The following is a 14,106-nucleotide window of genomic DNA, read 5'->3' on the forward strand; positions in this document are numbered from 1 at the left end:
ATCCACAGGTAGCTAATGTATCCACCAGAAAAGTCGTTACCGAAGGTAAGTAACTCGTTCTTCTGATGGATACAACTACCTGTGGATTCCTCACCTGATGAATAGAGTCCCAAAGCAGTACCACGCCCGGCGGTGGGTGCCTAAATGGTCAAACCAAGAAATCCTGCAGCACTGACCGTGCAAAATGACCGTCCCTTCTGACCTCAGAGTCCAAACAGTAATGTTTCACAAAAGTGTGAAGGGACGACCAAGTTGCGGCCTTGCAGATGTCAACCACAGGAACACCCCTGGCCAAGGCCGAAGAGGCCGACTTAGCTCTGGTGGAGTGAGCTCTAATGCCCTCAGGCGGATCCTTCTTTGCCAAAGAGTAACAGATTTTAATGCAAAGAACAACCCACCTGGAGAGTGTTCTCTTGTGGACTGCCTTTCCTCTCCTCTTGCCCACGTATCCGACAAACAGCTGATCCTCCAGCCTGATATCCTTCATTCTGTCGATATAGAAGCTCAACGCCCTTTTTGGGTCTAGGCGATGTAGTCTTTCTTCCTCCTTTGAAGGATGAGGCGGAGGATAAAACGTGGACAAAGTGATTGTCTGAGCCAAATGGAAGGGTGAAACAACCTTCGGAAGGAAAGCAGCCTTGGTCCTCAACACCACCTTATCCCCATAAAACATTATATAAGGGGGTTTAACCGATAAGGCCTGCAACTCACTCACTCTCCTTGCAGATGTTATAGCTACCAGGAATACTGTTTTAATAACCAAATACCTTAAGGGGCAAGAATGCATAGGCTCAAAAGGGGACCCCATAAGGAAAGTCAGGACCAAGGACAAATCCCATTGAGGCATAACGAATGGTTTTGGAGGATATTGATTCAGAAGACCTTTCAAGAATCTGAGAACAATAGGGGATTTAAATAACGATGGTTGGTCTGGAAGACAAATGAAGGCTGACAAGGCCGACAAATAACCCTTAATGGTAGCTACTGCACAACCTTTCTGCGCTAGAGACAGTGCAAAAGACAAAACATGTGACAGATGAGTATGTAAGGGATCAATCTGTCTCTCTCCACACCACATAACAAATTTAGACCACCTATTAGCGTAGATAGATTTAGTGGAGTGTCGCCTGGCCGCTAAGATAACATCCACTACATCAGGCGGGAGAGAGAAGGAACTCAGGTTGCCCCGTTCAATCTCCAAGCATGTAGGTGCAGACTCTGGAGGTTGGGGTGTAAAACCTGCCCCTGCGACTGCGAGAGGAGGTCTGCCCTGAGAGGGAGACGGAGCGGAGGGCACAGTGAGAGTTGGAGAAGGTCGGAGTACCATACCCTCCTTGGCCAATCCGGAGCTATTAAGATGACTTGGGCCCGGTCTTGGCGAATTTTCCTCAACACTCGAGGAATCAAGGGTATGGGGGGAAACGCGTAAAGCAACTGGTCGCACCAGGTTATCTGAAACGCGTCCCCCAACGCTCCCTGCATCGGATACTGGAGGCTGCAGAATAACGGGCAATGCGCATTCTCCCGAGTGGCAAACAGATCTATCCGAGGAAACCCCCACATCTGGAAGATTAAACAGACTTGATCTGGATGGAGACGCCACTCGTGGTCTGCCGAGAATTGGCGACTGAGACTGTCCGCACGTACATTCAAGACCCCGGCCAGATGATTTGCCACCAAGCAAATCTGATGGTCCTTTGCCCAGGACCATAGCCGAAGAGCTTCTCTGCAGAGAAGGTACGACCCTACTCCTCCCTGTTTGTTTATGTACCACATCGTGGTAGTATTGTCCGTCAGGACCTGTACCGACTGACCACGAAGGGATGGGAGGAAGGCCTTGAGAGCCAAACGTACAGCCCGTAACTCCAACAGATTGATATGAAACACCTGTTCCTCTGGAGACCAAAGCCCTTTGATCTCCAGATCCCCCAGATGAGCTCCCCATCCTAGGGTGGAGGCATCCGTTATTACCGTGGCCACTGGTGGCGACTGCGCGAACGGCTTCCCCTGTGAAAGATTGTTGCCCGCAATCCACCACTTCAATTCCACAGCAGCATCTCTGGAGATCTTGACAGTACCTTCTAAATCTCCCTTGTGTTGAGACCACTGCCTTCGGAGGCACCACTGAAGAGCCCTCATGTGCCAGCGAGCATGTGTGACCAACAGAATGCAGGAGGCGAACAGACCGAGCAGACGAAGGACCTTGAGGACTGGAACTACCGCTCCATTTCGAAACATTGGAACCAATTCCTGAATATCTTGAATCCGCTGAGGCGGAGGAAAGGCTCGACTCAATGTTGTATCCAGTACTGCCCCTATGAACAGGAGGCGCTGAGAGGGCTCCAGGTGAGATTTGGGCACGTTCACCGAAAAGCCCAGGTCGAACAACAACTGGGTTGTTGACTGCAGATGATGCGACACAAGCTCCGGGGACTTGGCTTTGATCAACCAGTCGTCCAAGTAAGGGAATACTGCTATCCCCTTCCTTCTGAGCTCCGCCGCAACCACTGACATCACCTTTGTGAAGACTCGAGGTGCTGAAGTAAGACCAAACGGGAGGACCGCAAACTGATAGTGCTGCGACCCTACCACAAACCGGAGATACTTCCTGTGCGACTTGAGTATCGGGATATGAAAGTAAGCATCCTGCAAGTCGACAGACACCATCCAATCTTCCTTGTTCAACGCCAAAAGCACCTGTGCTAGGGTCAGCATCTTGAACTTTTCCTGTTTGAGGAACCAATTCAAGATCCTCAGATCCAGGATTGGTCTCAACTGACCATCCTTTTTGGGAATCAGGAAGTATCTTGAGTAACAACCTCGACCCTTTTCCTGCTCTGGGACCAACTCTACCGCGCCCTTTGAAAGGAGGACTTGAACCTCCTGTTCTAGCAACAGGAGGTGTTCTTCTGAACAATAAGATGGGCGGGGCGGGATGAGGGGCGGGAACTCCCAAAAGGGAAGGGCGTAGCCTTTTCCCACAATGCCGAGAACCCAAGTGTCCGTTGTGATAGACTTCCACTTGTGGAGAAAACGCTGTAATCTTCCCCCTACAGGAGAGGAGTGAGTGGGAAACGGTGGAAGCCTAAGGCTGCTTCCCCTGCTGCACCCCTCCAGAGGACGAGGAAGAGGCAGAGTGCTGTTGAGAGGCTCCTCTGGTACGGACCCCACCCCTCCCCCTCCCTCTAAATGACCTATAGGGGAGGGAAGAGGCGGGTTGCTGGAACCTCCCCCGAAAGGAAGAGGAATAAGAGCCACGCCCAAATCCCCGAAACCTCCTGAAAATTCTAGAAGAGGCAGAGGAAGAAGGAGCTTGCAGTCCTAACGATTTGGCTGTGGCTCTGCTCTCCTTAAATCGTTCCAAGGCTGAATCTGCCTTGGCTCCAAACAGTCTGTCCCCATCAAACGGGAGGTCCAGCAGGGTCGACTGCACATCCGCAGAGAACCCTGAGTTTCGGAGCCAGGCCTGTCTTCTTGCCACCACAGCCGTGCCCATCGCCCTGGCCACCGAGTCGGTCGTGTCCAGCCCAGACTGGATAATCTGGGTCGCGGCAGCCTGGGCGTCCGAGACCACATCCAAAAGACCCTGGGGAAGCTCCGTGAATGAAGACGAAATATCATCCATCAGCGCATGGATGTACCTCCCCAGAATGCACGTGGCGTTGGTGGCCTTCAACGCCAAACTGCATGACGAAAATATTTTCTTGGACTGCGCATCCAGTTTCTTGGAGTCTCTGTCTCCAGGCACCGTCGGGAAGGAACCAGGCGCTGACTTTGAGGAACAGGAGGCTTGCACCACCAAGCTCTCCGGCGTAGGGTGTCTAGAGAGAAAGCCAGGGTCAGATGGTGCAGCTCGATACCTCCTGGCCACAGCCCTATGAACGGCCGAGGAAGACACCGGCTTCTTCCACACCTCCAACACCGGATCCAGCAAAGCCTCATTAAATGGCAAGAGAGGCTCAGCTGCAGCAGAGGCCGGATGCAATACCTCTGTCAGCAAATTCTGCTTTGCCTCTGCCACCGGCAAAGGCAGGTCCAAAAAGCTCGCTGCCTTCCTCACCACAGCATGAAAGGAAGCAGCCTCCTCCGTATATTCCCCTGGAGATGAAAGGTCCCACTCAGGGGAAGTGTCCAGCCCACTGGCTGTATCCAGACCATGCAGTCCGTCTCCAGAGTCCTCAATCTCTCCCTCCTCTAGGACTCGCTGGTACTCTTGCTCTTCTAAAAGACGGAGAGCACGCCTCCTCGAATGAAGTCTCTCCTCGATACGCGGAGTCGACATGGCCTCCGCCGACGTCGAAGAACGGCGCCGATCTCCAGAAGCATCTGACGCCGCGTCCGGCGCCACAGGCAGCTTCGGCGCCGAGGCAGGAGCCGGAGGACGAGGTCTTGGAGCCGATGGACCAACCGGAGTCACAGGGCAAAATCCTGACTTCGACGGAGGGGCAACCGACGCCGGCACCGGCGCCGAGCCCACATTCCCAAAAGGGAGAAAGGGCATAAAGGGTGCCGGCCGAAGAGGCGCAGGATCACCCAACGAAAAGGCCAAGGGCCCCGAAGGACCAGCCGGAGCAGCTCCTGGAGCCATCTGCTGAAAGATGGTATACATCGCATTAAGAAACGCGGTACTATCGGCTCCAGGAGTGGGAAAAGCCGGATACTGGGGTGCCTGGATCGAGGGCGACCCCGACGCCGGCCTCGACGTCTGCGACGCCGGAGAAAACACAAGAGGCTGCACCACCTCAATCACTGACGCCTGACCAGGTGAAGTCGGTGACGCCGGAGAGGGCAACGGCGTCGATGGATGCGGCGTGACCGTGGGGCTGACCTCCCAAGTCCTCCGACGCCGAGCCGAAGGTGACCTCGAATGAGACTCCTTGCTGGAGTGACGTCGTGAGTCTCTACGGCGCCGGGAGTCTCGATGACGCCGGTGAGACCTTGGCGAAGAAGACTTCTTATGATGTTTCTCCTTCTTCTTTGACTTTGCCATGAATAACTTGGCCTCGCGCTCTTTGAGGGCCTTCGGATTCATGTGTTGACGTCGTGGTCGGAGCTCAAACACCATAGACAGTCGGAGTGAGGATCTGTAACTGACATCTTGCCCCCACACTCTCGACAGGGCTTGAAACCCGACTTCCTCTGGGACATTGTTACCGCAGAGAAGACTACGCAGCAGACAATACACTGTAACCACGAAGGTAACAGTAACTCCCTCGAAGATAACCGTTTCGAATGCACGGAAAAAAGGGAACTGTCATCGGCACGTCGGCGAGGACTTCTTATTGCCTGTATGACGTCAGACGGCGTCGCGTGGGCTAGAGTGACGTCCTCGTCGACGTGCAGAGACTAGTAAGAAGATGTCCGTCAAATGCTGGCGCCATGGGAGTATTCATCAGGTGAGGAATCCACAGGTAGTTGTATCCATCAGAATGTAGCATTATGTGCTGTGCTAGTTATACCACAGGAAGATGCTCAGATGTGCCAACAACAAATAGAAAACTAAATTAAACCGCTGCTTTGCAAGGGGCTGACAGGTCCATTCACATACAGTTTTGATTGTGAGGTTTTACTATATCGTAACCAATTACAAAGATCTAAATATGAATTGATGAACCAAGTATTGCCTATGGAGATCTAAAAATAACTTACAACTGTATAGTAACATTAACTTGTAAAGTTATGGTGGCAGACAAATGTCCTGTCCTCATTTACATTCTGGTAGCCCCAATTACACTCTGTGCCATTTCCAATCTACTCATTCACATTGTTTGTTTTTGAAATGGCAAAAGAAAGAGGGTGTGGCTGATAGGATTTCAGAGATCCACTTCCTAAGATACCCCAACTTCTCCATCAACTTCACTCCATCCAACATATAGCTCGCCTTTAAGATTCTAGCATCTAAGCAGTAACCTAAAGGACAGACTTCTCATAAAGGTTGAATAAAAACATCCAATAAACCCGGCTCTGCAGTAGCGCACATTTAAATCTAAAATCATCCCCAGAGTGTACAAAATAGTGATTGTGTGCACAGAAGCCCGGGATGCAACATTACAAATTTCCACCAAAAGAATTTCTTTGATAATTGAAGTGGATTATGTGTTGGCTCTTTCTTGGTACAACGGCTACATCTGTCCTACTTTTAGTTTACTGAGTTTTCCTCCCGAGGATTTAAGGATTAGCAGGCGGAATTCAAAGAAAAAACAGCAGACTGAGATGAATATAAAAACTGCACCCTTGCTCAAAGACCACCATCAACGTCCAAGCAGAAACTTTAAAAATCACAGATCATCTTTGCTGAAGTAAATCCAGTGAAATGGGTTTTTAATTAACAATGTTAAAAGATATCAATTGATTGACTCAAGAGAAAGGTAAAAAATCATAATGAGAATCCATAGAGGCAGAGGTTTGGTAACAGGTGAGCAAAATATTTCCAGGCATGGGGAACTGAACTAAAATTGATTCTCCGACATTTCTACATCCAGACATCACCCATAAATGATCTTAATGTACTTTTATGTAATTTTATGTTTTAAGATGCTTTATGTCACTTCAATGTACTGAAGGGGCATTAAAGAAAAGGAAAAGGGACAACATAATAGGAGGAATGAGGAAAGAGTGATGTTCCACCATATCCTAGCATCAAGCTAGAAACCACTTGTGTGTAGTGGGTAGTCAACCCAAGGGCTGCAGGGAAGTAGGAAGCAAGAAAGAGAAAGGGTATGGCTGGGCAAGATAGGGAATGCGTAAGAGAAGGAGGCAGAAGCCATGGAATGAGAAATGGCATTGACAAGTATCTTTGTGATGGAGAAAAGTCCTAGCACACTGTTTGAGAGACACTAGTACAAGCCAGAGGCATGGAAACCAGGAGACTGCCAAGGTGGATCCGAGATCCAAAATGTTTTTCATTTGAAGTTCACCAAGTAACATGGCCTTTAAAACTGTTCTGAGGTCTAGAGAGCCCATGGAAGTGCCACAATGTTTTGGAGGTAAGGTATCTTCTATGATAAATGTATTGTTGCGGAAGAGCTACCCTACCATTTACAATCAATAAGGAGAAAGCCTAAAATTGATGGGTAGATGCCCAAATGGACTGTCCACCTCTTTTCATCTTTGTGACAGGTTTCAAAGAGAACTTTTGAACAGGTTCCAGCATGACTGCATCCACTGGCAGGCAGACCCTACTCATAACTGCTTCTACGAAGAATAATGGTGACCTACTCTGCAACTCCTGTGACAGCTCAGAAACACCTCTCCACAGAGAAGAAGCCTTACCTAAACCAACACCAAGGATCACACTTGGTTAAAACAATAAAAATGAACTGACACTAACACAGAACAACTTAGCACCCAGACGCTGGTGCTCATTTGAGGAGTCAATTACGATTTTTCACCTTTTCCATCTTGCAGTGTGGTATTTTTCCTTGGATTTCTTCATATTCTTTGAACACCTGCTTGCCCTTTTGTCAGTAATGGCAGTGCACACCTGCCTCTCAGACAGCAGCAGCATGACGGATGGCAACTTCATCTTCATCAAATGAGGCGTGTGTTGCTCTCCTCAACCAACCTTGGGCCATGTTTTATCCTGAGTGTGTGCACATTTGTTGGTATGCCCACTTGCCTTATAAGGCATGCCCTCAGACATGCTTCTCTCTGGTACTATCAGCACCGCCTGTAATGCCTTTGCTCGCCTCTTTTTGTCTCTACCTACTCTGCTTTCATCTCAATTCTGGCTGACCCACCTCTCAAGGAAGCATATTTTTACATTCTCTTTGTTTTCCCCTAATGAATCCAGTTAAACAATTAAGAGCCGGTTCCCTGTGACTATAGTTCAATATTATGATTTCTACTCAAATAAATTTTTGACAAATTTTCTTTAGGTGTTTTCCCTACAATTACCTTTGGCTTAAAGAATAACTTGCACAAAAATACCACCTTACATTATAAAAAATAAAGAAGAAAAACCTCAGACTGGCGCTTGTAGTAGGACCTCCATTAATTCACCAGAGATCAAACTGAGGCATTGACTGTCATATCTGCTATTAAAAATGTAACAAATACAAAGTCTGTTCCATAAATCCACTTTGTCTGTGGGCAAGACATCGGACACCCCAGTGGGGGATGAGAAACTGTGCCCCAGTGATAAAGCAGAACATAAACAATTTTATAGAAATGCTTGCCTTTTTGTTTTTTTGCAAAAATGCATGAAAGGAGTCTGTCATAGCAAAACCGAAATTAGGAAACCTTTGTCACTAAGTTCTTGTTACAATGGAGAGTTTTGAATAATTCTCGTGTAATAGTAAACAGGATCCTTCTAAAAATGGAACATCAAATTAGCACCATTCCACTTCCTCCAGCAGTGAAGGAGATTTTGAGGACAATCTGCATTTCTCTGACCGGGTCCTCACTGTAAAGGATGAGGACAGGAATACGTGTGTCTTTTTATCCCTTGTGGGCGAGAGCTAAATCTCCTGCTTAGGAGAGGCATCTTAGGTTTCCAACATGGTTCTAGATCTCCAGGTAATCTTTTTTCAAACCGACTGAGGCGGCTTTCCCTAAAGGCCAAGCAATTATATGAAATTCAGTAACAAATCATGAGCTGTATGTCCTGACCCATCACTTTTGCCAAAGTCAAAAGCACTCCTAATTTCCACCATAAATTAGTTTGGGTTTTATCTTTATCTCGCGAAAGACACGAGGTTATCTTGGACCTTAGAGACCAAAACAAGCCAAGCCTCTATGTGGCTTCTGGCTGCCACCCACGCTCTTCAAGTACAAAGAATTAAAGGCAAGGAAAAGCCTTAACCTTTGAAGCAAAATAGGAGCGACAAAGAGATACACATTTAATGGCTGAATTGCACAACACAAAACCAGAAAACGTAGGTTTAATGCCCATTTTCCCACTTAACCAAATTGTGAGATCCTAGGTGAATATTTTATTTGACCGTGCCTCCTTGATGTGCACTGTACAAAAATCTTTGTGTTTCATTTAATATACTGTAAGGTTACTCCCTACCTAACAAACAACCTAAGCCACATTTAGGTACACATGACAACTGACCTGACTCTTGGTTTACTAATGGCATTGTTGGCAGGGCGGTGGAAGGTGGAGCATGAATGTTTCTAAGCTCATGTTTAAAAAACACCAATATTAATAAATAGCTCTCAATGCAGTGATGTAATCTAATTTACTAAGGTGAAACAGTTCACCAAGTTAAAAAAAATACACTTTTTTAAAAATTTTGAAGCAACATAATCATATTTTTAAATGCTATTTGTTGCATGATTTACAAGCTAAACATTTTCAAGGCTTGGGTTGTGCAAGGGCACCTGCAGCCAAGCAAGACCCTTGGCCTGACTCTTGCTCGGATTGTTTAATTTGTTGGCCCATCCAACACTAGTTCCCCACAACTAACCTGAGATCAGTTTCAATCATAAGCGTTCTTCCTCTACTGTACAAGCAGGCGGAGAAGTACAAGTTTCAATTTTCCCAGAGAAACAGAGATCAGAGAGGTAAGCCTTCCTTCTCTCCCACGAAAGATTGTGGGAAGCAGGCTTCCTTTTATTTTACCCATTCTTTGCTAGTAATAATGAATAATCCTGGAGTTCTTCAAACACTTAGGTGCTTTCAATTGCTGTTATATAGAAAGCAAGTCCATAATGCTGCACAGCTATCATTGTTTTTCTCAAGGTTGTTTCCTTAGTAAACAAACAAATGATGTAGCTGGACAAAAGTAGTTGTCACTCAAATACCGTCTTTCTACGGTGTATTTAATAACATTGTTCTCATTTAGAATAAACTAAAAATACTTTGATAAGGCATTAATGTGAGATATTTCAACAATTTGGTAGTGCACAAAATGTTCAATATGGAGGTATACATATATTGTGCTGTCTTCAAGCAGGGGAAGAGTTTGGGGCCTGCTCGCATGAAATGTCAGCGATAAGCCTCTCCTTGAACTTCACGCTGTAGCTGCCCTTGCTGACAGAGTATGCTTCTCTAGTGGAGTTTCTCGATCCTAGTACTATTTTTAAGGTGGCTCAATAGCCACTGTTCTTGGCGAGCAGAGCACAAACCTTGCTGTGCTGCTCTGTCACAAGAACACTGGCTATAGCCACATCACCCTCATCCGCAGTGCTGTGCACCTCTCAGCAGGCAGAGAAGGAGCCCTGGTGGTGGTGAAAGCCTGCTGATGCTCTGATTAATGGAGCATGGATGTAACTGCTATTGGCAAGCCTGCGCATGCACCTGGACTAGCAGATGCGGTTATAACACCCTGGCTGGTGCTTTGTCGGCCGGAGGTTTTTGTGTCCAGGGAATCTTTCAGTGAGTCTTCTTCCTGAAGAGGACTCCCCAACCAGCTAAACGGAGCTCAGCTCAGGTGGAACCTAGGTACGATCAGGGCAATTATGATTTTCCATCAAAAGAGGCATGAAAATTAGTATTCTCTCCAAAGTAATAAACAGTGGGTTGCTTGTCTTCTTCCTGACCAGAAAATCAACCTCTTGGCATTCTGTTAACAACAAGAGCCAGAGTACATAGAAGCAGCAAACGAAGCAAGCAAGTTAGGCCTTAACTGAGATTAACCATATTATGCACCCCTCCCAAAATGTACACATAATAACGTGTTTAGCTGCATATTTCTGAGAATACGGCTACTTGTGTTGCTCAACAGGAGGTGGCCCGTGTTTTGCTCTGTTTGGCACTCTTTGGACCTCATTCTGATCCGAATTTTTCCTTTCTTTGATGTGTGGAGGTTACAGCAGCATGCTGGCTTACACCTTTTACACGGTCCCTAAGCTCAAACATCACCTTCCTGGAATGTATTTCTCATTAACCTGGGATAGCTCGGCACTATGAATGAACCATGTTGGCTAAAGACAGCCCCCGCCCCAAAGAAATGCCCCATCCGCCCTGTAGAGTGGCTTATGCTGGGTTTGGGTGAATGGCTCGAGAGACTCCATAAAATGGCGTCTGTGACGCAATGAAATTAAACACAAGAGCGATGTTTCTGTCGGCTGTGTTGAACTCTGGAAGTACTGCATCTTAAGAGTGCATGGTGTAGAAGCATCAGCTGCCTCTTGATGATGAACATGCTGCCACGGCCTGCAGTGCAGAACGCCACGTTCCACCAAGTGACAGCAGGGCGCCAGGACCTCAGAAAATGCTGACTCCACTGGCACCAAGTGCTCAGCGCGAGGTGTCGAAGGCATGGTCCTCGTGATGAAGAACAGACGCGCCCACGTTGCCAGGCGTTTCACATTTGCTGCTGGCGCAGGGCAGGCACTTGGAAAAGTAAGCTTGAAAGGATGGATGGTGGTTGCTGCACTGACAGTGTTTTCCATTTTAATTGTGGGCATTTGAAGTTTGAACCCTTCGAGCTATCGACGTGTTGCCATGGTCTCTCGGCTGCAGCTCGCGACTGCTGATTGGCACACAGGCGGTGCTGTCGGCTCAGTGTTACTGCGCCGTGTGCAGCGATAAATTAGTACCCTTCGTGTTTCCGAGTGGACCCAAGAAACGAGCAAGAGGACAACATGTTTTCTGCACAATTCAGAGCTGTTAAGTTAAATGTCTGAACAAATGTGCGACTTTCTACTGTGATAACACCTCCCGTCGTTTGTGTCTCTACGGAATGAACTTATACAATGGGAACCTAGGTGTGAAATATGGAGGCAAAAAGCAGGGAGAGGGGCAGCGGGCTCAGTGTGGGGCGATGAGGTGAGAGATGAAGAGAAGGGAAAGTAGTAAGACAAAGAGGTGAAAAACGAGCAGAGAGCTGGGGACCAGGACTGTTTACACAGACAATCACACAAAAACCACAAGTACGTGAGGGTGATGGGGCAAGAGAAGAAGGCAGCCCAAACTTTACTTTGTCAAAAGGCGGGGGAAGGTAGTGGCAGGGCGTAGACTGTGACAAAAGGGAGTAATGGGATGTAAGAGGCAACCAGTGAAAGAAAGCAAACACCCACCAACAAGTAGATGTTTCTATACTGCAACTTCAGAAGCAATTGTTATGAGTGTTAATTTGTTTATTACCACCTATAACTAGCTATGATTAGTTGACTCTGCTTTATGACACATCACTCTTCTGCAGAGGTCCACCAGGGTCTGGTACACAGGTCTGAACATACATCACCAGTCATGAGTTCATTAAAATATACATAAAGTGGGTTTTGGCTCCACCCAAAGGAATGTTACTCTCTCATCTCATGCTGTTTGGTGTAGCAATCCACCTTCATGCTTTCTCAGTCATGTATGGACTGTTTTGCCAATGAAAAGTGTACTCGATCATTACGCTATCTGACACACAGTCAGATTCAATTCCTCTTGTATGCATTCTATACAGAGAACAATCCTTTTTAGGGTCGAGACTGCGTCGCATGCGCTTGCGCATGCGTTTTGCTTGCGAGGCGCTTCAGGAGTTAGAAAAGGGCTCCGAGCCCTGTCCATGTCACGTCAGTGTCTTTCATTGGTTTGTGGGCTTGCCTGTTAAAATCTGCTTGTTTTCATTAGTGGAAAGCATGCATACGTCATGCCTTTTCTGGTAGTTAGCCCTCCTCGAGCGCAGCAACAAAGTACTGAAAACATGCGAGACTCGCTATTTACCGTCAGGTTTGTGGACTACTATTTATCTTTTTTTCGCAGCGCGATCTGCTAATAGCTCCAACTCCGAGAAATGCGAGACCCTATTGCATTGCAAATGCTTGTAGTTGTTTGTCGTCACCAGTGGCCAAGCCACCAGGGGAGACTTTAATGTGATACACAGCATTTGCGGATGTACCGCTGTAAACATAATTTGTGATTGTCTGTGTTTAAATGCATTGGTACAATAAAGCCAAACCTACAGGCTTTGCCAATGCCAGATTACAGTAGTTTGTCCTTTTGCTCATAAAGGCTCTAAAGATAGCCACGTGTTTTTTGTTTTACTACAAAATGGATATGGTACCGAAGCCTGCGTGGCTACAAAAAGGGGCTTATTAACCAATCTACTTCAGGTTTTCAGGGAGAAAGAAACGTATTTTTATTACCCCTGGCGTCGATAATCATTGCGAAGTTCTTGACACTTGTTTGCGTTTCGTTGCAAACAACTGGCTTTCACGTCTACAGACGAGAAGCCTCTTGTACTGGCCTCTAGGGTGAGTTATTTGTACACATGACCTTTTGCTTTTATCATTTTTCAAATACACTGCTATGAAATTCGTATAAGCAAAACGCCCATTCAGTTTAGGCCTCTGTTGCTGAAGTGCGACTAAAAGCTTTAGATATTTTGCCCATGATTTAGTGCTTATTTGAAGTTGAAGTGTCCGCCTCCCCATAACAAATTACACGCCACCATTCACGAAACAGGGCGTCTGTGCTTGTCGAATATCTTTGAGAATCTACTGGCAGATAAAATCCGGGTTAATTGACAATGCCTTCAAACATATTTTTTATACTTTGGCAGGGATTTTGCTCTGGTCTTACTTTCTACGGGGAAGGGCACGGGCAGACCCGACAACAGTCACCATGTTTCGTACCATGCCGACCCATGCTAAGAAGCACCCGAGCTTGATCCCTTGGAGCTGTTGGTTCAGTCATGTATGCCCTGCGTGTGACGACGGAGAGCCCTGATGTCTGCTGGGAGAAGAAAATAACTCAGAACCTTGGCGCAAAACCAGCCCTAACTACCAGTGCAAGTTTTACTCTAAGGCCACAGACTACAAGAAACTGAAGAAGGAAGGGCCCGACTATTAAGGCACAACCCGCACCCCCCGTGATCTGTACAGAAGAATGATGGTCTTCCACAATCCGATTAACACAAATCCGTCTGAATAATTTTCTTCTGTTGCTTCGTGATTGGTTAATAGATGTAAATTGCAGTTGCTCTACTTAATCCAACACATTTGTAAAATTTAGTCTAGTGCTCCACATGTGGGGTGTATACAGTGAATAAAGGGATTTTTCTTACAGAGTATTACAGGAAAACGGCTTCTAATTGTGAACTATCTCCTTATACTACACATCCAAAACGGTTACGAGGAGGTTGTGTTTTTGTAGATTATGTGAAATGTATCTAATATGCAGCACGTACAGTTGTTGCTTTTATCCAGATACCTAATTGCGTT

At 46.8% G+C, this 14,106-nt stretch overlaps 1 protein-coding gene and 1 pseudogene across 2 annotated transcripts in view; one reads left to right on the top strand and one right to left on the bottom strand.

Annotated features, from left to right (window-relative positions):
* MXI1 (MAX interactor 1, dimerization protein) overlaps nucleotides 1-14,106 on the bottom strand; it is a 125,630-nt gene that overhangs the window by 47,542 nt on the left and 63,982 nt on the right. The window lies entirely within an intron of this gene.
* Nucleotides 13,467-13,735, top strand: LOC138302042 (cytochrome c oxidase subunit NDUFA4 pseudogene; annotated as a pseudogene).

The sequence above is a fragment of the Pleurodeles waltl genome, chromosome 6 (assembly GCF_031143425.1).
Source record: "Pleurodeles waltl isolate 20211129_DDA chromosome 6, aPleWal1.hap1.20221129, whole genome shotgun sequence".
In the NCBI taxonomy this organism is placed as follows: domain Eukaryota; kingdom Metazoa; phylum Chordata; class Amphibia; order Caudata; family Salamandridae; genus Pleurodeles; species Pleurodeles waltl.